Genomic DNA, 11,384 nt, shown 5'->3' on the forward strand with positions numbered 1-11,384 from the left:
GTAACAACTATAAACTTTTTGCGACCAACACATACATCCATTGCAAAAAAACTATTACTATTTGCGACCAACACAAATATTTATCGCAAAAACTATAAGCTTTTGAGACAACCAAATGTTGTCGTCACAAAAACTATAAGCTTTTGCGACAACCAAATGTTGTCATTGCAAAAACTATAAGCGTTTGCGACAACCAAATGTTGTCGTCGCAAAAACTATAAATTCTTGTGAACACTATAAGCTTTTGCGACCATCATATAAAGTCGTTGCTAAAACTATGGGCTTTTGCAACAACCAAATGCTGGCGTCGCGAAAACTATAAGTTTTTTGTGACCAACATAGATACTCGTTGTTAAAACTACGGCCTTTTTACGACAACCAAATACCATCGTTGCAAAAAAACTATATGATGAGCAAATGATTACTATGTTACTTGTATATTAATCATGGAATTCAAACCTAATATTCTATTTGTCCATGTGATAAAAATTATAAAAAAATAATGTATTCTTTTTATTTTTCTTAATATTTTTAGTTTACTTCCAATACATCCAAATCTTTTTGCATGATTAGTAATATATATGATTAATTTTTTTAAGTCATTAATCAGCATGTGTTAAAATGTAATTAATTAATTAATTAAAAAAAGTCAACTCTTGATAACTATGACACTCACTTTTAATAAAAAAAGCCATTAATTAGGTTTTTATAAAAAAATCCATTAAAAGAGCACACACAACTATGATAACTATGACACTCACTTTAATAAAATAGCCATTAATTAGGGTTTTTATAAAAAAACCTAATTAATGGTCCCTCATTATAAAATCCTAACAGTCCATTTTTACCCCCTTGCCATTGTACGTGTCATGTGCATACCAAAATTTATGCTACCTAAGTTGACAAAAAAATTTAAAAAGTTTTAAAATTTTTAATATTATATAATTTTTTTGTAAAAAACCGCTTAACACACTACATTCCACATAAATTCTTCTTTTATTTCTTTGTACATTTCCCAAAAAAACACCAAATTTCTACTTCCAGAAAAAACCAAAATTATTTTATTTTTTAAAATAAACATTTCCCAAAAAAATTATTTTTTTAAATAAATATTTACCAACAAAAATAAAAGCAAATTTCTAGTCCCAGAAAAAAAAACCAAATTTCCAAAAAAACATTTTCAAAATATTTTTTTTCATATTTTTTCATAATCAGACAACTTTAAGATGAAATTATAACTTTGGGAACCGGATTGCAATTGCATAGTTTTCAATTATGCTTTGTCTTGAAACTTTAAACCCTTGCTTTCATGAAATAATGAGTAAAAAATATTTAATTATAACTTTGAGACACTTGCTTTCATGATTTGATAAAGCACTCTAAATTTCTCAATTCATATCTACTTTAAAGTCAGTCACTGTACATTGCTTTGCATCTCCATTTAAGCCTTCTTCTCTTTATTCCTTCCAAGCCTCTAAATGGAGACAAGCTTATTGCCTAAGCTCTTGCTCTCCTTTTAACTATTCATCACAAGATAGAACCCTTCCTGAAGTTAATATATACATGCGCACACACACACATTTATAGCACACACTAATTAAACCTCAAATAATTGTGAGTCATATCAATATAATTATTATTTTATTTAATTAGAGTTCATAATTTTTTTTTCTTAGATGGACAAATATAAGGTTAAGTTTCATTGGTGTGCATGCAATGCTTCATCTTCCTTAGAAAATTTAAAGGCCTTGATTATAATTTGTTTTGTTATGTGTCATGAATCCTTGGATTATAAATTACAAGTTTAATTTAATAATAATGAATAAAAAAAACATATTTGATGACTGTTGATGACTGTTATATATATGTACCAAAAGTTTTCAAGTAAAGTATTAATTAATTTCATGTTTTATGATTAACTTAACACTCACTTTATGTACAAGATATTTAATTTGATGTAGCTTGAAAGCCACAAGTTCCAAGGAAAAAAATTCAACAAGGAACAATCGAAGCCACAATTTTCATTATTATATAAAAAATTCAACTTGAAAGTCTCACTTTCCTTGTGAGAGGTCCGATCAGAATATAACCCATTAAAAAATAAAAAATAAAAAAAACCCTAACAATGAAAACCCTTCTTCTCCATCTCCACCCACTCACCACCACCAACTTTCTCATCCGAAAACCTAATTAATCGTCTCATTCTTCTCATCGTCTTCTCACACTAAAAGTTCATCTCCTCATCGTCTTCTCGCCTTGTCTTCAACGCCGCCGCCTTAAAGCTCTTTGCTGCCCATCTCTCACTCCCCTTACGATCAGGTCAATCCGTGCACACCACCTGTTCGATCAAATGCAGTATAGTGATTAGGGTTTCAATTTTCAAAGCTTTGATTGTACTGCAGGAGCAATCGAAGCTGCTGGAGTTCCGAGGGTTCACCGGCCAGCCGTTATACTCTTTGTGGTTTGGATCGTAGAGTAAGGAGCGAGCAGTGTTCGTCGATGAAGTGAAGTGCGTTGGATGCTTGAAGTGTGCGTTGTCTGCAAGGAAAACGTTCGCCATTGAAGCTGTTTACGGGCAAGCTCGAGTGGCCTCGTAGTGGGGTGATCCAGAGGAGAAGATTCTCGAAGCTATCCAGACGTGGCCAGTGGATTGCATCTTGTATGAATTCTCTCAAACCCTAGCTTTCAATCCGTTGGTGTTTGTTTCCGAAGTTTTCTAGTTGTTTGCTATTTTTTCAACACCCCCATTTCACCTCTCCTGATAGTGTAGAGTCACTATGGGCATGCAATGTGCATGCAATTTAGACATAAGATAGCCTTTAAACAGTCTTATTAATGGTCACCTAATAATGACAAATGCTTTAGTTACTGTTACAATTATTTTTAATTTTTCAGATTGCAGATAACCCCAATCCTTCAATAGCTGCAAAAAATGGTTAAAAGTTTTGTTTAAATAGTCTTGCATGATGCTGGATAGTTAATATTTAATATGTTCTTATCTCTTTCACTGTGTCTTGTATATATATATATATGTACTTTGGTTTCCAAGAGAGAATGCATGGTGATCAGTAAAATGGCTACAAACATACAGAGAAATCATAATCTAATGATACTTTCAATGAAAAAGCACTCACTAGTTCACTAGTTACAACCGAACAATAATCCTGTTTCTCTTTATCGCTTTGTTCGTCCTATCATAAATGGCATAGTGATTTTAGTTAGAAACGTGAATAGATTTTATTGCATTATTTGAAGTACTGTGATGTTATCACTTATATTAAGAGTTCTTTTTCCTGCATCTTTATCATTTATATTACTTTGTCAAAAAACTTGCCTTCCTTTTCTGGTTTTATGGATTCCAGTGTGCTTGTTGTCATGCTAGTGATGATCTTGCCATCTTGGACATGTTTATATTATCTGATAGGAACCGTGTTTATATTATGCACACACAACTTGACCCCTGCTGCTTAGCTTTAACTATTTTTTTATGGTTAATCAACTATTAGTCCCTAGATTTCTTTTTGTTCTCTTTTCATTAGTCCTTTGGACTAGTTTAACTGACTTTTTATTCTCCAAACCAAATTACACAATGAATAAGTATGTATTGGTCCTTCTATTACTTTTGGAAATCTAGGTAAGGGACAATGGATTGTTGGATTGTTCAATAGTTGCATTGAATAGTTTGACTAGATTAGTTGCATTTGGTTGTATGGAATATATAATGCATGCTAGTGATGAAGGCTTGTGATCAGTAAGAGAGGAAATGTAAACTAGTGGTGGAGGAGGGGAGGAAGGATAGTAATGGTTTTAGTGTCTGGATTGAAGTCATGCTTTTGCAATGAGATAGTTAGTCATGGTGCTTGTGTAAATGCCTATATGAGTTCAATGAATGATTTGCAGCTTCAAAAGTGACTGAAATTTCTTGTTCACATCTTTTAGTTTTTGTAACGCTTGCTTAAATGCCAGGATGAATTTTGTATGACACCTATGTAAATGGCAGTATGAATTCAGTGTCATTTTGATGCAAATATATGTTTTTAGTCTCTGGATTAGTTGCAGTATGAATCTGTTTGTTATAATGGCTGTGTAAATGCCGAGATGGGTTTAATGGTTGCCTTTTTGTTGTCAAACCCCGATGTGTGCCTTGTGCCCGAGTTTCTAGTTGGTCAGTTACTGGAATCTCTTGTTCACCTTTTTACTTTGGATGCAAATACATTATATAGTGTCATAGTTTCATTATGAAGCAGTTGTTTTGAAGTGCTTGTGTAAATGCCGATATGATGTCAATGACTGCCTCAAAACTGGTTTTTTATGCCAGAGCCTGTGGTGTTTCTTCAAGTGAGGTAATTGTGTTTTGAATGTTGATCTTAGAAAATATACCGATTTCCATCAGCTCATGGGTGTGTTTGGAGAATAAAAAATTGTAGAAATTCCTTCGTTTTTTTTATAAAAAAGAAAAATTCTTTCCATTTCAAAGCGTCGTCTTTACCTAAACCATTCACTAATTTGCTTTTGTGTTTCACTCCCCTCCACTGCCACCATATTTTAACTATATTTGTCCCCTTCTATATATATATTTATATTGTGAGTGTGTGATAAAATGACTTTTTCTATTTGTTAAGGGTTGGGCCTAGTGCTAGGGTGGCAACGGGTGCTTTGCGTGACGGCCCAACAGGAAATTTTTACACCAAGTGGGTTAATGGGACCGTACGTGGACAATGGTCTCATGCCATCTGGGGGCTCCAAACTCGTGGGCTCGTTGCCTCATACAGGACATGGCTTTCCTTATCCCATGGGCTACACCACCTCCCTTGTTTTGATACTTGTTGTGTGCCACCTCATTTCAACTAGTTAGGTTCAAAGTGAAAAGCATACTCATCCGAATTCATGCATGTGTGGTGTGTTGTTAGTGTAGAGTTTAATGATAGCAAGTGTAGTAAGTAGTGGGCACTGTAGTCACGGGATGGATGAATAGAAAGGATGATAATATTTACATGTGGGTTTTGAAGTAACAAGAAAAAGGACCGACAAATATCCAGAAGATTCGAAGAATAATGATTAATATCTTATAAAATGGGACAAAATTGTTTTTTTTTTCCCTTTTTTTAAGTAATTATATAAGTATAATAATTAGATGTTGGAATTTCAAATATTATCATGATATATCTTTCAAATAAAAATAAGAGGCAAGCGAAACATGGTTCCCGAAAAGAGAAGATTATATGTATATATTAAAAAAACAATTTTATATTAATAATTACGGTAAATTATCTTCTTAGTAATCCAACTATTCATGTACTTTTGTATAACCCATCAAATTATCAAAAAATTTAATTTGATCACTTAACTTAAAAATTATGATCAATTGACTCACTGGTATTTATATTATTAACGGTAAGTTAATATAACATACCACGCCAAATACATTCTGTCAAATCAACACAGAGAAGTTGCTTGGCACACACATTTTACCATGTTTAACAAAAAGAGAAAAGTTCTAATGTAAACATATTTTAGCACATCAGCAAAAAAAAAAGAATCTAGCAGGGACGTGACATCACTAACATGACAAAATGTTTGTGATGTAGCATCCCACACCAATATACTATTACCGTAGTGAGCACTAATAACCCAATTAATCATAATTCTAGATTTGTGTGGCCAAATTAATTTTTTTTAATAATTTAGTGATTCATATAGGAATACATGAATAGTTTGGTGATAAAAAAAATAATTTATTAATTACTTCATGTAAAATGTTTATAGTTAGGTTAAATATCCATGGAAAATTGTTTTTCATTTCGATAGTAACGTCATTAGCATCTAATGGTTTAATGATAGCAAGTGTAGTAAGTAGTGGGCACTGTAGTCATGGGATGGATGAATAGAAAGGATGATGAATTAGAGTGAGATAGAATCAATGGAGTGTAGACTTGATTTGAGGCAGCACTCTTCACTCATTTCGTCCGAACTATTATAACTACTGCTGGTTTTGGTCTACAATAATCTGATGGTTTCCTATTTTAAATATATATATATATATATATTTTAAATATATATCAATGGTTTCCTATTTTTATAGGCAATTGATGATTATAAGTCATTTTTGGAGAATATCCATTCCATGCACAGTGAGAATAAAAACATAATCCCTTCAATGAATTAGCAACTAAGTATAATATCTCGAATTGTAGTGTTTTAGTTATTATTTTGTCTTTAACACTAGCTTTCACATAACAATTGGTTTGAATATCCATATTTGTTTCTTTGTTGCAGGGACACATCACAATTGTTAATTCTTAAGCACTTCACTTGATTGGAACTTGTAGGGATTTATCATTTATAAGGTTAGTTTGTTTTATGTCATTTTTAATTGAAACAAACACTATGAATTCATTGTTTAGACTTCCATATGATGCTAGTATACTAGTAACAAATTTGTTTAGACTTCCATATTAGTCTAATTTGTAAATGTATTTCTTTATATTATTATTATTTTCAATGCATAAAAATTGAACCAACTAAATATGTTATATGTTAATCATATGCTAAAAGTTTTTTTTAATGTTTTTGAATTTTGTAGAAATCAAAATGCCTATTGATAAGTCTTGGATGAGTCTTTCTACCAGATCATGTATAGAATATTATAATGGGGTGGAAAATTTTCTTGAGTATGCATTTCATCATGTGAAAGATGAAGACATGAAAATTAATTGTCCTTGTGTGGACTGTTGCAATAGATATCGATTAACTAAAGAAGAAGTACACATCCATTTATTATACAGAGGAATCATGCGGAGTTATACTTTTTGGTATTTACATGGTGAAGAAGATAGCGGGGATGAAGATAGTGATAGAGTACCTTGTGATGAGGAATTACGTGAAATGGAAATGGAAAAGGTTGATGATATGATTGATATGATACATGATGTTTATCCCCATGTGGCAGATGGCATTGAACAAAGTAGTAATGAACCTCAAGAGCCCAATGAAGATGCACAAAAATTTTTCAAATTATTAGATGATGCTAAACAACCATTATTTCCTGGTTGTGATAAGTATTCCATCTTGTCTTTTGTGGTGAAATTAATGCATATCAAGTGCATGAATTCTTGGAGCAATAATTCATTTGACATGTTGCTAACCTTGTTTAAGGATGCATTTCCCATGTGTAAAACAATGCGAAATTCAAACTATGAAGCAAAGAAAATGGTAAGTGATCTTGGTCTACATTATGAGAAAATTGATGCATGCCGAATGACCAGACTATCTCACTACAAGCGAACATTCGATGCAATCCAGGTGTCGAGCTTTTGTAGGCCTTTCAAGATGGAAAACCGAGATAAAGGTGGTGCAACCCAAAGAAAAAGAATTGCTAATAAAGTATTAAGGTATTTTTCCAATTACACCAAGATTTACAAAGAATTTTTATGTCTTCATGCACTAAAAGATACGAGATGGCATAGTGAAAGCGCGATAAATGATGGGGTCCTTCGTCCATCCGGCCAGATGCGATTCTTGGAGAAGTTTTGATAATATTTATAATGAATTTGCTTTTGGAGCCTCGAAAATGTAAGGCTTTGGTTTAGCTACGTGATGGATTCAATCCTTTTGGAAACATGACTATTTTCATAGTAGCATTTGGCCAATAATTTTGTTTCCATATAGTCTTCCACCATGGATGTGCATGAAAGAGTCATTTTCATTTGTAACTTTTGATCTAATACCCGTGGCCTAAAGGGCCTGACGAGATTGATGATGTTTATATGAGGCCAATGATTGATGAATTGAAGGATTTGTGGGAGCATGGGGTGATACATATGATGCTTCAATGAAAGCAAATTTTCAAATGAAAGCGGCACTACCGTGGACTCATAAATGACTTTCTGTATGGTTATGTTTCTAGTTGAGTACTCAAGGAAAGCTATCATGTCCTTGTTCCAATACATGTCTATTATCAATTAAGAAATGGTTCCAAAACTTGTTACATGGGTCATCACGATTTTTACCGATAAATCATAAATGGCGTGAACAAACCTCTGATTTGATGGTAAAAGAGGGAAGAGGCTCCACCGATCGGTTAAATGGCGATGATGTCCTGATCAACTCCCGTCGTCTACGAAGCAAATAGTGTTTGGGAAAGCGAGAGAGAGGCAAAAGCTTCCTCGGCAAGAATCGAGCATAATTGAGAAAAAACGATAGTATTCTTTACTCTACCCTATTGGCATAAGCAAAAGTTGTGGCATAATTTGGATGTGATGCATATTAAGAAAAACATTTTTCGACAACATTATTGGTACACTTATGAATATTGATGGTAAACAAAAGGATACATTGAAGACTTCAGTTAGACTTACAAGAGATGGGTATCGCATGACGTATTACATCCAAAAAGGATTAATGGCAAGATGGTATTACCCGAGGCTTAGCTATATGCTATCGAACGATGAGAAAAGAGCCTTCAGCGTCGATGGTTGCAACAAATCAAGTTTCTGATGGTTACCGACAAAATTTATCAAGATGTGTAAATGTGAAAGATGGTATTTTTGGAATGAGATCACATGATTGTCATGTGTTCTTGGAGAGATTACTTCCATTAGCTCGAAATGCGGGATTTATTACCTACGTGTTGTTTCTCGATGCCTTAGCGTAATTAAGCATATTTTTAAAGTTTTGTGCTCTAAAATTTTAAAAAGCGGAAGATTTGGATCGGCAACAAGTGGAAATTGCATTAACACTTTTGTAAGTTGGATTTCCACCTTCATTTTTGATATAATGGCACATCTTCCAATTCACTTAGCTTGGGAGGCTAAAAGTTGGTGGCCACTGTGAATCACGATGGATGTATTCCGTTGAAAGATATATATGCCCACAAAACTTCTCATGACTTGCATAAATCAAATTAATTTAGATTTATAACTAGTGCTTTTTGTTAGATATATGCACAAAAGTAAAGGGGTATGTTCGTAACAAATCACGACTGAGGGATCCATTCATGAAGGATATATAGCTGGAGGAATGTTTGACATTTTGTCTCGACACTTTGCATGGTATTGAAACAAAGTTTAATCGTCCGTAGTCTAAAATTATGACGGCGATTCACTATCTAGAAATACCTCATCCTTCCAAATTTTTGTATGTTTGGGCAACCTTTGGAAGGCAAATATGCAAGAGTTGAGTAATGATTTTACTAAAGTGCGGCTATTTTTCTACATCCTCCAAAATTGTGAAGATGTTCAATCATTTATTAGGTAATGTAACTTCATTTTTGTATGCATATTTATAATATGTTATTAATCAAATTAATTTTGAAAATTTTTGTATGATTTTTATAGTGAACATAAGAACATCCTCTCCCGAAAAAAGGAGTTAGAAATATTGATAACATTCACAAATGTGAATTCTCTTCCCGGTTTCACAAAGCGAGTAAGTTAATTATTTTCTTGTAATATTTGTTCCCTAATTCCATAGATCGAAAATTCATTAAAATTTTTAATGTACAATATACTACATGATTGGTGATGCATATAATGAAAATGATGAAGGAATAGATATAAATATGCTTGCTTTGCAGGGGTCTGAACGAAGAGTAATTTGCTATCCAGGGCTACAATATCAATGGGTTTCGTTTCCACAGAGACCGAGATGAAAACACTCAAAATTGTGGCGTTATGGTTAAAGGCGAGAAGAAAATGAAGGAGTTGTCATATTATGGAATAATATTGGATATAATTGAACTTCGTTATATAGGAGGAACAAAGTTACATTATTTAGATGTAGCGTGGTATGATACTTCTCGGAAGGTATTGGTTATAGAAAAGATGCGTTATGGGATTGTTAGTGTCGACACGGCACGAAAACTACATACATGAACCATTTGTTTTAGGCGTCTCAAGTGACTCGAGGTTTACTATATTAAAGGATTGAAAGATCTTACATGGAGCTCTTGCGCGAGATAAAAACCAAGAAATCTTTATGAAATTCAGGAAAATGAAGAAGAGCCATATCAAGAAGAATATGTTGCTTACTGATGTATGTGAATCACATTCAAAAAGATGATTTTGAAGATATAGATTGGAATAAGCATGGAGTTGAAGATATGATAGTGGAGTAATTGAAGCTTTTCACATATTTATTATATACCTTTTAACATTTTTCATTTTGGTGAGTCATTTTACCTATTTTGTATTTATTACTTTGATCTTGATCTTGTTATGTTAGCATTAATTAGTATAATTTCTGAATTATCATTTATGTTATTCTCTCTTTTTTCCCTTTTATTTTCATGTTTGTATCAAGAATTAATATTTGTTTTCTTTTTTATAGGATTATATTGAAGATGGCAAGGAAAGGAAAAGCACGAGTTAGAAATTATTCAAATTCAGAAACACAAAATAATCAAACGCCAAACCAAGTTGATGATGAAAATGTTGAAATTAATCTTGACTGTTCATTGCCATCATCTACTCGAGCTTCAAATGAAATATGTTCTTCTTCAGCACCTCCAAATAAAAGACATAGAAAAGGTAATGAAATAATATTTTTAATTTATATACTTTATCTATTGAACTCTAAATATTTTTAAATTCATGGATGACTTTGTTGAAAAGTTAATGTGAGAGGAAAGGCTAAAGGTGTCAAGTCAGGAGAAGGAATTGAAGTTGAGATATATGACAACAGGTAAAATATACCATCTTGTAACTACTCATGAATAAATTGTTGATTTAATCTTTTTATGGCCTAAATTATTTTCTATGGTTTACAAAATATCTTGTCATAGTTTTGTAACTTCTATGATTTAGACATCTTAATGTACTTGAATTATGTTTTTCACAAATATACGTGAGATTATAACACCAAAAAGCCATTAGTGAAATACATGTTCTCTTCCATCAAAAATTAGCGAGTCCATGGACATCTTATTACGAATATCCGAAATCGAGCTAGATACTCTTTTTTGCTCGATATTTGGCCGTGGGGTTCTCACATAATGAACTAGAAGAAGAAGTGAAAAAAAGCATTTGAGAATTCGATTAAATGTCAATACTACGATTGGATGTTGCGTATAAAGGAAACCAATTTTTGAGAAGCATGAAAAGCTGAGAAGATGGGTACAAACACCCACCTTCTTTCATTCCTTCTAATGTGTGGAAAGAAATGGTAGACAAATGGATGGGAGATAATTGGCGGGTTTAATATTTTTATATATATATATATATATAAATTGTCTTAGGTTTTTAATTCTATTAAGAGTAAGTAAAATTCTAATATTGTTGGTATGTATGCGACACAAAAAGTGATAAGAATAAAATTAATCGATCACAATCTCAAATCATTCATACTACTGGCGGAGTTTCAATGGCCAAAGCATAGGAGTGATATGG

The 11,384-nt window shown here is 32.6% G+C and overlaps 1 long non-coding RNA gene across 2 annotated transcripts; it reads left to right on the plus strand.

Moving 5' to 3' along the window:
- The first annotated feature begins 2,078 nt into the window (after positions 1-2,078).
- LOC120283715 lies at positions 2,079-10,725 on the plus strand. 2 transcript variants are annotated; one of them, XR_005543328.1, is made up of 5 exons: positions 2,079-2,319; positions 2,403-2,659; positions 6,277-6,347; positions 10,327-10,526; positions 10,611-10,725. It is a non-coding gene; the product is annotated as an uncharacterized LOC120283715 (long non-coding RNA). The 2 variants fall into 2 exon arrangements; XR_005543329.1 differs by lacking the exon at positions 6,277-6,347.
- Positions 10,726-11,384: the final 659 nt, after the last annotated feature.

The sequence above is a fragment of the Dioscorea cayenensis genome, chromosome 19, assembly GCF_009730915.1.
Source record: "Dioscorea cayenensis subsp. rotundata cultivar TDr96_F1 chromosome 19, TDr96_F1_v2_PseudoChromosome.rev07_lg8_w22 25.fasta, whole genome shotgun sequence".
Taxonomy (NCBI): domain Eukaryota; kingdom Viridiplantae; phylum Streptophyta; class Magnoliopsida; order Dioscoreales; family Dioscoreaceae; genus Dioscorea; species Dioscorea cayenensis.